The sequence below is a fragment of the Oncorhynchus mykiss genome, chromosome 11 (assembly GCF_013265735.2).
Source record: "Oncorhynchus mykiss isolate Arlee chromosome 11, USDA_OmykA_1.1, whole genome shotgun sequence".
NCBI lineage: Eukaryota > Metazoa > Chordata > Actinopteri > Salmoniformes > Salmonidae > Oncorhynchus > Oncorhynchus mykiss.
This window is the reverse complement of record NC_048575.1, coordinates 68,978,091-68,991,946: the sequence shown is the minus strand read 5'-3', so window position 1 is coordinate 68,991,946 and position 13,856 is coordinate 68,978,091. Positions and strand designations below refer to the sequence as shown.

At 43.4% G+C, this 13,856-nt stretch overlaps 1 long non-coding RNA gene across 1 annotated transcript in view; it reads left to right on the top strand.

Moving 5' to 3' along the window:
• The first annotated feature begins 205 nt into the window (after nt 1–205).
• The window catches only part of LOC110536294, a 57,789-nt gene continuing 44,138 nt past the window's right edge, over nt 206–13,856 (top strand). Inside the window, exons 1-2 of the long non-coding RNA XR_002475398.2 lie at nt 206–364; nt 3,364–3,447. This is a non-coding gene — a long non-coding RNA (uncharacterized LOC110536294). The remainder of the gene's footprint in view (nt 365–3,363; nt 3,448–13,856) is intronic.

The following is a 13,856-nucleotide window of genomic DNA, read 5'->3' as shown; positions in this document are numbered from 1 at the left end:
TGTTGCTCTCATCCTCTTCTTCCTTCTCCTCCTCTTCTCTCTCATTCCTGTCTCTCCGAAGTCAAGCCGTGAGTTTTTGTCAGAAAGGAACAAGTGATCTAGCTCACTCCTTTCCTCTTTCTCTCTCTCTCCCTCCCCTTCCATATCTCTCACTCTCTCTCCCCCCTCTCTCTCTCTCTCCCTCCCTGTGCTCAACATTCCTCTTTCTCCTGTTCGATCACTCCTCTCTCTCTCTCTCTCTCTCTCTCTCTCTCTCTCTCTCCCTTTCTCTGGTTCACACCCTCCTCTCCTCTCCCGATCAGTCTCTATGTGAAGGGAGTTCCGTATGGTTACAGACTCGTATGGTGGAAGAAGTCAAAGCAAGGTAGGGGAACATACCTCCCCCTCTCTCTTTTCCTCTCTATTTCTTCCCCTATCTCTAGTTCACTCTTTCTTTTCCTCTCTGTCATGTGTCTTTGAGAAACTCAGAGATTAAGTTGTTTCCTCAGCTGTTTGAAAGACATTCTCACACTCTCTCCGCTCAGTTTATTCTCCCTCTCTCTCTCCCTATTGCTATTTCAGCCCTTTTCACTCTCTTTCTCTCTCTCCCACTTGCTCACTCTATCTCTGTCTCTCTTGGTCACCATGCATACATCTGCTGCATGTTATGAGGTGGAGTCTACTGTAGTATATGAGGGGTCAAACCCTGTATTTATTACAAAGTAATTTGTGATTGTGGTTTGGATTAAATAGAGATTGTCTGTGATACAGATAGAAATACTGTGGCGTGTGTATGAAAGAGTGTGTGAGAGACAGAGAGTGGTAGAGAGGAAGATCTGAATTTTTATCTGGTTCTCTTACAGACAGAGCACTCCTTACTGAAGGAAAAACTAAATAACTGTTGAAAAAATGTGTCAGTAGGTGTGTATGTGCGCGTTCTGGCGTGTGTGTGTGCGCATGCACTATGAGATACTGATAGAAATAGCTGGCAGTGTGGTAGTTTTAGGTGCTCTTGTCTAAGGCAGTGTGGTAGTATTTGGGTGCTGTTGTCTAAGGCAGTGTGGTAGTATTTGGGTGCTGTTGTCTAAGGCAGTGTGGTAGTTTTAGGTGCTCTTGTCTAAGGCAGTGTGGAAGTTTTTTGGTGTTCTTGTCTAATGCAGTGTGGTAGTATTTGGGTGCTGTTGTCTAAGGCAGTGTGGTAGTTTTAGGTGCTCTTGTGTAAGGCAGTGTGGTAGTTTTAGGTGCTCTTGTCTAAGGCAGTGTGGACGTTTTTTGGTGTTCTTGTCTAATGCAGTGTGATAGTATTTGGGTGCTGTTGTCTAAGGCAGTGTGGTAGTATTTGGGTGCTGTTGTCTAAGGCAGTGTGGTAGTATTTGGGTGTTCTTGTCTAAGGCAGTGTGGAAGTTTTTTGGTGATCTTGTCTAATGCAGTGTGGTAGTATTTGGGTGCTGTTGTCTAAGGCAGTGTGGTAGTTTTAGGTGCTCTTGTGTAAGGCAGTGTGGTAGTTTTAGGTGCTCTTGTGTAAGGCAGTGTGGTAGTTTTAGGTGCTGTTGTCTAAAGCAGTGTGGTAGTTTTAGGTGCTGTTGTCTAAAGCAGTGTGGTAGTTTTAGGTGCTGTTGTCTAAAGCAGTGTGGTAGTTATAGGTGCTGTTGTCTAAAGCAGTGTGGTAGTTTTAGGTGCTGTTGTCTAAAGCAGTGTGGTAGTTTTAGGTGCTCTTGTGTAAGGCAGTGTGGTAGTTTTAGGTGATCTTGTCTAATGCAGTGTGGTAGTTTGTAGGTGCTGTTGTCTAAGACAGTGTGGTAGTTTTAGGTGCTCTTGTGTAAGGCAGTGTGGTAGTTTTAGGTGCTCTTGTGTAAGGCAGTGTGGTAGTATTTAGGTGCTCTTGTCTATGGCAGTGTGGTAGTATTTGGGTGCTCTTGTCTTAGGCAGTGTGGTAGTTTTAGGTGCTCTTGTCTATGGCAGTGTGGTAGTATTTAGGTGCTCTTGTCTGAAGCAGTGTGGTAGTATTTGGGTGCTGTTGTCTAAGGCAGTGTGGTAGTTTTAGGTGCTCTTGTGTAAGGCAGTGTGGTAGTTTTAGGTGCTCTTGTCTAAGGCAGTGTGGTAGTATTTGGGTGCTCTTGTCTATGGCAGTGTGGTAGTATTTAGGTGCTGTTGTCTAAAGCAGTGTGGTAGTTTTTAAGTGCTGTTGTCTAAGGCAGTGTGGTAGTTTTAGGTGCTCTTGTGTAAGGCAGTGTGGTAGTATTTAGGTGCTGTTGTCTAAGGCAGCTTGGTAGTTTTTAGGTGCAGTTGTCTAAGGCAGTGTGGTAATTGTAGGTGCTCTTGTGTAAGGCAGTGTGGTAATTGTAGGTGCTCTTGTGTAAGGCAGTGTGGTAGTATTTAGGTGCTGTTGTCTAAGGCAGTGTGGTAGTATTTAGGTGCTGTTGTCTAAGGCAGTGTGGTAGTTTTAGGTGCTCTTGTGTAAGGCAGTGTGGTAATTGTAGGTGCTCTTGTGTAAGGCAGTGTGGTAGTTTTAGGTGCTCTTGTGTAAGGCAGTGTGGTAGTATTTAGCTGCTGTTGTCTAAGGCAGTGTGGTAGTATTTAGGTGCTGTTGTCTAAGGCAGTGTGGTAGTTTTAGGTGCTCTTGTCTAAGGCAGTGTGGTAATTGTAGGTGCTCTTGTGTAAGGCAGTGTGGTAGTATTTAGGTCTGTTGTCTAAGGCAGCGTGGTAGTTTTTAGGTGCTGTTGTCTAAGGCAGTGTGGTAATTGTAGGTGCTCTTGTGTAAGGCAGTGTGGTAGTATTTAGGTGCTGTTGTCTAAGGCAGCGTGGTAGTTTTTAGGTGCTGTTGTCTAAGGCAGTGTGGTAATTGTAGGTGCTCTTGTGTAAGGCAGTGTGGTAATTGTAGGTGCTCTTGTGTAAGGCACTGTGGTAGTATTTAGGTGCTCTTCTCTAAGGCAGCGTGGTAGTTTTTAGGTGCTGTTGTCTAAGGCAGTGTGGTAATTGTAGGTGCTCTTGTGTAAGGCAGTGTGGTAATTGTAGGTGCTCTTGTGTAAGGCAGTGTGGTAGTATTTAGGTGCTCTTATCTAAGGCAGTGTGGTAGTATAGCCATGATGTGACCACACTCTGTAGGGACTGATGGGGTTACTTCTGCGGCAAGGCCGTCTCGCTGTGTGGCTATACCTCCACCGCTGACTCGCTGTTGGGGCTTGCGTGTAATCAGCCGTGTAGATGTCTGTGTTTGTGTGTGCGTGCGTGCAAGTCTGTGTGTTTGTGTGTGTGTGTGTGTCTTTCCACTTAAGCAATGGAAAGTGCGTCTAAAATCTGTTTATAGGTACTAACTCATATTAGACGTGTGCTACATTTTCCCCTCCCTCCCTCCCTCCCTCCCTCCCTCCTTTCCCTGGGCAGGTAGTAAAATGGATTGGTGTCAGTCCGAGCGATGGAAAGGGCAGAAAGTGGAAGAGAACAGATCCCAAAGAGAACTTCAAAGAGGTAGGAGCCCCTTTAAATAGACCTCTATCTCAAGCTCTCATAGTCTCAGTGTGTTCTGTCTGTCAGACACACTGCTTCCTAGTGGACTCTCTATCTAAGGCTGTCTGCTCTCTCTCTCTTTCTCTCTCTTTCTCTGTCCCTCTCTCTGTGCATTTGTACATGCGAACATGTGTGCATGTCTTTACCTAATCTGCACTGGGTTTTGGGCCAAGGTCAGGTATCAGGGTCAGGGATTAGAGGTCAGAGATTAGCTGAGGTCAGATTGCGTGGTAATGAGGAATTCCCCAAGGACAACACACACACACCTGCATCACTAATGAGCAAGAACCAATCTATTACCCACCGAGGGTTAGGAACCTTCAGCCTATATTTCCTGCCTGAGATAATGAACCTCATGGGTTAGCTGCTACTGACCATTTTAAATGGAGGCTGTAGCTTGTCACAATATAGTATAAAACAATATAGTTTAAAAACTTGTAGCCAAGGTTGTCCTGAAAAGAAAATGGTAAAACTCTTCATTGTGAGGCTAAATACACTGAGTGTACAAAACATTATGAACACCTGCTCTTTCCATGACAGACTGACCAGGTGAATCCAGATTAAAACTATGATCACTTATTGATGTCACCTATTAAATCCACTTCAATCAGTGTAGATGAAGGGGAGGAGACAGGTTAAAGAATGATTTTTAAGCCTTGAGACAATTGAGACATGGATTGGGTATGTGTGCCATTCAGAGGGTGAATGGACAAGACAAAACATGTGCCTTTGAACGGGGTATGATAGTAGGTACCAGGTGCACCGGTATGAGTGTGTCAAGAACTGCAATGCTGCTGGGTCAATAGTTTCCTGTGTGTGTCAAGAATGTTCCACCACCCAAAGGACATCCAGCCAACTTGACACAACTGTGGGAAGCATTGGAGTCAACATGGGCCAGCATCCCTGTGGAACACTTTTGACACCTTGTAGAGACCATTCCCTGACAAATTGAGGCTGTTCTGAGGGCAAAAGGAAGTGCAACTCAATAGTAGGAAGGTGTTCCTAATGTTTTGTACACTCAGTGTTTGTCAACGTGTGTCAAATTTGTACGTTGTAAGTTAAAGGCACTTTGTGTGTGTAATTAGTTCCACAGCCATTTTTGCAGGTAAAATGCCCAAATAATAATTTCTAGTTGAATGAACATATGAGACAACAAACACATGATTTTCAGTCGATCGAAATTTCTGCCTAGGTTTTCTCATGTTGGAGCTAATGTTGGGGCAACCAAAAATGTTAAATTCAGGTAGCACTGACTGAAAAGTTGAGTAAACAAAAAAGAAGCTGTGGAACCAGTTAATTAATAATATTTACAGTTGAAGACGGAAGTTTACATACACTTAGGTTGTTTTTCAACCACTCCACAAATTTCTAGTTAACAAACTATAGTTTTGGCAAGTCAGTTAGGACATCTACTTTGTGTATGACACAAGTCATTTTTCCAACAATTGAGTTCCTGTATGTTGTTATGATCACACCACGACTTGTTAATAAGTTCATGCGCAAAGTGACTGGTGTGTTTACGGACATATTCAATCAATCCCTATCCCAGTCTGCTGTTCCCACATGCTTCAAGAGGGCCACCATTGTTCCTGTTCCCAAGAAAGCTAAGATACCTGAGCTAAACGACTATCGCCTACTCACTTCCGTCGTTATGAAGTGCTTTGAGAGACTAATCAAGGATCATATCACCTCCACCCTACCTGACACCCTAGACCCACTCCAATTTGCTTACCTCCCCAATAGGTCCACAGACGACACAATCGCAATCACACAGCCCTAACCCATCTGGACAAGAGGAATACCTATGTAAGAATGCTGTTCATCGACTACAGCTCAGCATTTAACACCAAAGTACCCTCCAAACTCGTCATTAAGCCCGAGACTCTGGGTCTTGACTCCCCCCTTTGCAACTGGGTCCTGGACTTTCTGACGGGCCACCCCCAGGTGGTGAGGGTAGGAAATAACATCTCCACCCCGTGTGTGAAAGGAGTGTGCAAGGAGTCCTACAAACCTGACTCAGTTACACCAGCTTTGTCAGGAGGATTGGGCCAAAATTCACCCAACTTATTGTGGGAAGCTTGTGAAAGGCTACGAGAAACATTTGGCCCAAGTTAAACAATTTAAAGGCAATGCTACCAAATACTAATTGAGTGTATGTAAACTTCTGACCCACTGGGAATGCGATGAAAGAAATAAAAGCTGAAATAAATCATTCTCTCTACTATTATTCTGACATTTAGAATTCCATAAAGTGGTGATCCTATCTGATCTAAGAAACATAAATTTTACTAGATGTCAAGAATTGTGAAAAATTAATTAAGTAAATATACTTGGCTAAGGTGTATGTAAACTTCCGACTTCAACTGTAGTTGAAACAACTAGATTTGTATTTTTTACAGTGCACACTGAGGGGCAGCAAAAGGGTCTCTTCCTGTGGGAGGAAGAGTGTGAAAATCAGGCCCCATGAAAGAATAGCCAATTACTGCCTGCTTGGCAATGCACCTCAGCCCACCCCTTTCCACCTCCCTCCTCAGGCCTCTTCCCTGTGGCCCATCATCGCTGCCTCCCTCTCTCTATCTCTTTGTTTCTGTGTACAGAGGGAGCCCCTGGATGGGCCAGGTGTATTTAATATTAGCCCTTCATGTACTTCAAACGCACCTGCCCCCATCCTCCATCCTCTCCTCCCCCCATCTGTCTGTCACAGGTTTATAAATCACCAAGCAGACCGGCTCTGTAAAACAGAGGATGATAGGAGAGACGGAGAGGGGAAGGGGGGGAGAATAAATGTAGAGGAGACAGTAGGAAGTGTAGAGAAGACGGGGGATGAAAGATGGGGAGAGGTGATATTAGAGAGGGTGGTCGGGAGGGAAGAGAAAGGTGAAGGGGCAGAGAAGATAGGAGAGGAGAAGACAGTGGAGAGGAGAGAAGGGGTGAGAGAGATGTGCTTGGATGGTAGTGGAGTAGGAGGAGAAAAGGATGAGAAAATATTTGACTTGAGGATGACGACAAAAGATGAGAGACGAGAATAGAAGAGACAAGATGAGACGAGACAATTGGATGTCTATCCATGTCCTGCTAGAGGCAACAGTGAGCTCTATTACCATCAAGTAGGGTAGGGCTTTGCTAGGGAGTTGTGGACATAGGTTGTAGACAGGGGTGGCGGATGGATGGAATCCCATGACTCCAGATCAGAAGGTTGTGTGTTTGATCCCAGTGGTCTACACTTGTTTTGTATTTTTTGGTTTTAACCCTATTCCAAACCATAACCCTTACCTAAACCATTAAGAATGAGTGCCTAAATGTAATGTTTTAACCATATCCAAAACCATAACCCTTAATTTGGAGCTGCTTCACAATTTGACATTTTTAGAAATGGAATGATACTGAGCAGGAGGAGTCAACTTAGGGAGTCAAAAGACTTTGGAGCAACTTAGAAATTTTACATTTGAAGAAATTTGGAAAAGTGTCTAATTCTGTAGTGGGAGCTTGTTGAATAAGTCATAGATGATTAGTGTATACACACACACACACACACACACACGCACGCACGCACGCACGCACGCACGCACGCACGCACGCACGCACGCACGCACGCACGCACGCACGCACGCACGCACGCACGCACGCACGCACGCACGCACGCACGCACGCCACACACACACACACACACACACACACACACACACACACACACACACACACACACACACACACACACACACACACACACACACACACACACACACACACACACACACACACACACACACACACACACACACACACACACACACACACACACACACACACACACACACACACACACACACACACACACACACACACACACACACACACACACACACAGAGTGTATAGAGAGAGGCCTTAAATGAGGGTTGCTTTAATAGAGCCAGAATGTATTACCTCTTTCCTTGCTTTTATGTGTGTGTGTGTGTGTGTGTGTGTGTGTGTGTGTGTGTGTGTGTGTGTGCATACATGTGTGTGTACTTATATATGTGTTTGTGTGTCTGTTTCTGTCTGTATGTGTGGGTGTGGGTGTGTGTATCAGGGGTCTGCTGAAGGATATTAGTCATGCTCTCATGGTAATGGGCCTCATTTTGTTCTCATTTTCATCTGTGGTTGGTGTAATGAGGGTCTGTCTGCCCCTGCCAACCAGCCCAGGAAGCCCTGTAGGCAAAGGCAGTCTGGGTCCGGCGGGCAGCGGCTTCTTTGGTCGTCATCCCAGTCACAAACATTCTCCAGATGCTGTGCAGGATTTTGTGCTAGGCCAAAACTAAAACACCTGACTCAACTTATAGATGGATAGATTATAATCACCAAGCCGTTGATTAGTGAAATCAGGTGTGTGAGAGCTGGGCTGGAACAAAAGCCTGCATCCCATGATGTTCTGTTTTGCTTGTCTGTGGAGCTTCTCTTTGCTGTACACTGCATGGGGAAAAGGGGAAAAAGGGTGAAATGAGTCTCCAAGCAGCACAATATCATACAATATCACCTGATAACACCAAGGTGACGGCATGTCCTATAACTCACATCACTAATCACAGTTTATAGGTTGCCATAGCAACAGGCACAACGCATATTGGTCCCCTCCCTCGGCTGCCTCCTGAAGTCAAGTCTGCTACTCTCTATTCATCATATATGCACAGTCACTTTAACGATACCTACATGTACAGTGGGGCAAAAAAGTATTTAGTCAGCCACCAATCATAGGTACACTTCAACTATGACAGACAAAATGATTTTAAAAAATCCAGAAAATCACATTGTAGGATTTTTAATACATTTATTTGCAAATTATGGTGGAAAATAAGTATTTGGTCAATAACAAAAGTTAATCTCAATACTTTGTTATAGACCCTTTGTTGGCAATGACAGAGGTCAAACGTTTTCTGTAAGTCTTCACAAGGTTTTCACACACTGTTGCTGGTATTTTGGCCCATTCCTCCATGCAGATCTCCTCTAGAGCAGTGATGTTTTGGGGCTGTTGCTGGGCAACACGGACTTTCAACTCCCTCCAAAGATTTTCTATGGGGTTGAGATCTGGAGACTGGCTAGGCCACTCCAGGACCTTGAAATGCTTCTTACGAAGCCACTCCTTCGTTGCCCGGGCGGTGTGTTTGGGATCATTGTCATGCTGAAAGACCCAGCCACGTTTCATCTTCAATGCCCTTGCTGATGGAAGGAGGTTTTCACTCAAAATCTCACGATACATGGCCCTGTTCATTCTTTCCTTTACACGGATCAGTCGTCCTGGTCCCTTTGCAGAAAAACAGCCCCAAAGCATGATGTTTCCACCCCCATGCTTCACAGTATGGTGTTCTTTGGATGCAACTCAGCATTCTTTGTCCTCCAAACACGACGAGTTGAGTTTTTACCAAAAAGTTATATTTTGCTTTCATCTGACCATATGACATTCTCCCAATCTTCTTCTGGATCATACACATGCTCTCTAGCAAACTTCAGACGGGCCTGGACATGTACTGGCTTAAGCAGGGGGACACGTCTGGCACTGCAGGATTTGAGTCCTTGGCGGCGTAGTGTGTTACTGATGGTAGGCTTTGTTACTTTGGTCCCAGCTCTCTGCAGGTAATTCTCTAGGTCCCCCCGTGTGGTTCTGGGATTTTTGCTCACCGTTCTTGTGATCATTTTGACCCCACGGGGTGAAATCTTGCGTGGAGCCCCAGATCGAGGGAGATTATCAGTGGTCTTGTATGTCTTCCATTTCCTAATATTTGCTCCCACAGTTGATTTATTCAAACCAAGCTGCTTACCTATTGCAGATTCAGTCTTCCCAGCCTGGTGCAGGTCTACAATTTTGTTTCTGGTGTCCTTTGACAGCTCTTTGGTCTTGGCCACAGTGGAGTTTGGAGTGTGACTGTTTGAGGTTGTGGACAGGTGTCTTTTATACTGATAACAAGTTCAAACAGGTGCCATTAATACAGGTAACGAGTGGAGGACAGAGGAGCCTCTTAAAGAAGAAGTTACAGGTCTGTGAGAGCCAGAAATCTTGCTTGTTTGTAGGTGACCAAATACTTATTTTCCACCATAATTTGCAAAATAAATCCATTAAAAATCCTACAATGTGAATTTCTGACTGAGGACTGAGCTGACTGAGGAGGCTACTGCAATGACTTGTGGGGGAAGAACAGCTGCTTTAGGAAATATCATAATGTAAGCGTTAGCACTACTAGCTACAGTAGCTTGCTAGCTAGCTATTGTTGGAAGATTCAACATTGTGTGCAGCACTAAGTAGGTAGCTGGTTGGTTAGCAGAATCGTTTCAGTCAAAATGCTTTCAGTGACTGGCTCAATATTCAGCACATTTATGCTAGCTTTCGTGCCCGTAATCAAACTTCAGAAATACAGCTAATTGAAGCACAATAATCCTTAGCTAGATGTAAAATGGGGCGACTAAGATTTACTCATCAAAAAACATACATTGTTTTAGCTTAGATTAATTCAGACGGTTTTGAAGCGGAAATTGACGATTTCACTTAGGGAATATTTTCAGAATGCTACAGCAGCGCATTGTAGCCTGACAACTTTTAAACTATCCCATGGCTATTTGGGAGATACGAGACAGATTAGTGCTGGTGGAATCGAGTCAATAAGTCAATATTACTGCATATACTGTATCTTGTAGAGGGAAGGTCAAACATCTATGTGTATGTCTGAAAGACAAAGACTAAATCTATTACTAGACATGTTGACCTCTGCATTACCAGACACTGGATTATCAGACTGGTCTCTGATGGCGTGAGGTAAAGAATTAAAGAATTACAACTTCAGTGGCATGAGGTACGTCCTAACCTTGTCCTTGGTTGATAGACAGGTTGTGGTATGTGGCATGTTGCGTGCCTGCCTCTGTGATCGCATGTTGCGTTTCCATGTACACACAGTAGTCTCCAGACTGCACCGTGACACACATGACCAGAGCATGTGAAGTGTTACGGTTAAAGTCATGAGAATTATATTATACGCATGCACACACACACACACACACACACACACACACACACACACACACACACACACACACACACACACACACACACACACACACACACACACACACACACACACACACACACACACACACACACACACCCTTGCACACACAACCACAAAAGAGTGGATTATCACATTCCACAAAACACTCCAGAGGGAAAGATTCCTCTCAGCTTAGATTCATGAGGTACAGAGCGAGAGAGAAACAAAGAAAGAGAGAATACTTTATTTCTTGCCATTGCAAGTAAAGTGGAATACACCCACCTTATTAAACATATCAACTCGTCTTTCAGCTCCTCTAAACACAGAGCTTTATGGAAACAGATGTCTGTCTTGCCTCTCCTTTTAGTTGTCTCTTTCCAATGTAGCAGTGGCCAAAACACTGGCCCATTCACTAAAGAAAACTGTTTGAGACTGTATGAGAAAACTGTATGAGAAAGAGGGACGGACGTGTTTCCCTAATGTTTAAACAACGTCTGTTTCACTCACCTCTCATATATATAATACTGCTAACCAATAAGTATCTGTTGATTTGACAAAACAATTGATTCCCATTCAAAATCCTATTTTCACTAAACCCTAACCTTCACCTTAACCTTAACCCTAACCCTAACCTTTACCCCTAACCCTAACCCGAATTCTAACCCTAACCTTAATTCTAACCCTAACCCTCAACCTAACCCCTAAGCCTAAAATAGCCTTTTTTATTGTAGGGACCAGTGAATTTGTCAGAATTGTCCCTGTTTTACTAGGCTTGTGAGATATTCTGGTCCCCACAAGGATAGTAAAACCAAAAACACAAACGTACACACACAAACTGTATTCAAACTGTGTAGACGTATGCTTTATGTGAGCTGGTACTTGGCACCACACTTTCCTCGTCATCACACTTCAGTTTTACTGTAAAGTTATTTTAAGGAAGATCATGAGAGTAAAAGACATAGTATAACTGTATGGGAAGGAACGGTTCAGGATTTTATAGTAGGACAGACAGTGAGAAGAAAGTAGGATGTAGACACAGATTTGAAGAGACCCAGAAAGAGAAAGAGAAAGAGGGACATGGAGAGAGTGAGATGGATAGAGAGAGAGATAGAAATAGAGATATAGACAGAGAGAGCTAGAGCTAGACAGAGAGAGATAGATATAGAGCAAATCATGAGAAAACAAAAAGCAAATCATGAGAAAACAAAAAGAAAATTACTTGACACATTGGAAATAATTTTTTAAAAACAGAGCAAACTAGAATGCTATTTGGCCCTAAACAGAGCGTACACAGTGGCAGAATACCTGACCACTGTGACTGACCCAAACTTAAGGAAAGCTTTGACTATGTACAGACTCAGTGAGCATAGCCTTGCTATTGAGAAAGGCCACCGTAGGCAGACATGGCTCTCAAGAGAAGACAGGCTATGTGCACACTGCCCACAAAATGAGGTGGAAACTGAGCTGCACTTCTTAACCTCCTGCCCAATGTATGACCATATTAGAGACACAACCCTAACCCTCAGATTACACAGATCCACAAAGAATTCGAAAACAAACCCAATTTTGATAAACTCCCATATCTACTAGGTGAAATTCCACAGTGTGCCATCACAGCAGCAATATTTGTGACCTGTTGCCACAAGAAAAGGGCAACCAGTGAAGAACAAACACCATTGTAAATACAACCCATATTTATGCTTATTTATTTTCCCTTATGTATTTTAACCATTTGTACATTGTTACAACACTGTAAATATACATAACATGACATTTGTAATGTCTTTATTGTTTTGAAACTTCTGTATGTGTAATGTTTACTGTTAATTTTTATTGTTTATTTCACTTTTGTCAGGCCTACAAACCTGACTCAGTTACACCAGCTCTGTCAGGAGGAATGGGCCAAAATTCACCCAACTTATTGTGGGAAGCTTGTGGAAGGCTACGCGAAATGTTTGACCTAAGTTAAACAATTTAAAGGCAATGCTACCAAATACTAATTGAGTGTATGTAAACGTCTGACCCACTGGGAATGTGATGAAAGAAAGAAAAGCTGAAATAAATAATTCTCTCTACTATTATTCTGACATTTCACAATCTTAAAATAAAATGGTGATCTTTACTGACCTAAGACAGATAATTTTTTACTAGGATTAAATGTCAGGAATTGTGAAACTGAGTTTAAATGTATTTGCTTGAGGTGTATGTAAACTTCTGACTTCAACTGTAGGTAGCTACCTATCTGTGGTGTATTTGTCTCATTCATCACTCTTCTGTAGGTCTGTTTCCAGGGTAATTTGTTACTACCTGTCTCATCACTGTGTGTGTGTGTGTGTGTGTGTGTGTGTGTGTGTGTGTGTGTGTGTGTGTGTGTGTGTGTGTGTGTGTGTGTGTGTGTGTGTGTGTGTCTATGGGACTCCCTGTAGTGATGTGTGCCCATCCTGACGAGTCATTTAACGGAGTTGCTCAGTAAAGTGCCACTTTGTGCTTTACGACTCTCTAAGGACAACACACACACACACACACACACACACACACACACACACACACACACACACACACACACACACACACACAGAGAGAGCGAGAGCAAGAGAAAATGCAGAAACATTTCACTGTCATTAAAATGCAGCTGTGTTAGTCTTTCCACCACACCTGGAAAACACATCAGAGGGAAACACACACACACACACACACACACACACACACACACACACACACACACACACACACACACACACACACTGAGGTAACATGTGGGTCTATCCAACAGCTCACTCACAAGAATTCATACCAAACACCAACTGACAAATACGCCATTGTACTGTATATAGGACAGAGAGTGGTTGGGTAAATAACGTGGTGTGTTTTGATAGAGTGGTTGGGTAAATAACGTGGTGTGTTTTGATAGAATGGTTGGGTAAATAACGTGGTGTGTTTTGATAGAGTGGTTGGGTAAATGACGTGGTGTGTTTTGATAGAGTAGTTGAGTAAATTACGTGGTGTGTTTTGATAGAGTGGTTGGGTAAATAACGTGGTGTGTTTTGATAGAGTGGTTGGGTAAATGACGTGGTGTGTTTTGATAGAGTGGTTGAGTAAATGATGTGGTGTGTTTTGATAGAGTGGTTGGGTAAATAACGTGGTGTGTTTTGATAGAGTGGTTGGGTAAATGACGTGGTGTGTTTTGATAGAGTGGTTGGGTAAATGACGTGGTGTGTTTTGATAGAGTGGTTGAGTAAATGATGTGGTGTGTTTTGATAGAATGGTTGGGTAAATGACGTGGTGTGTTTTGATAGAGTGGATAGGTAAATAACGTGGTGTGTTTTGATAGAGTGGTTGGGTAAATAACGTGGTGTGTT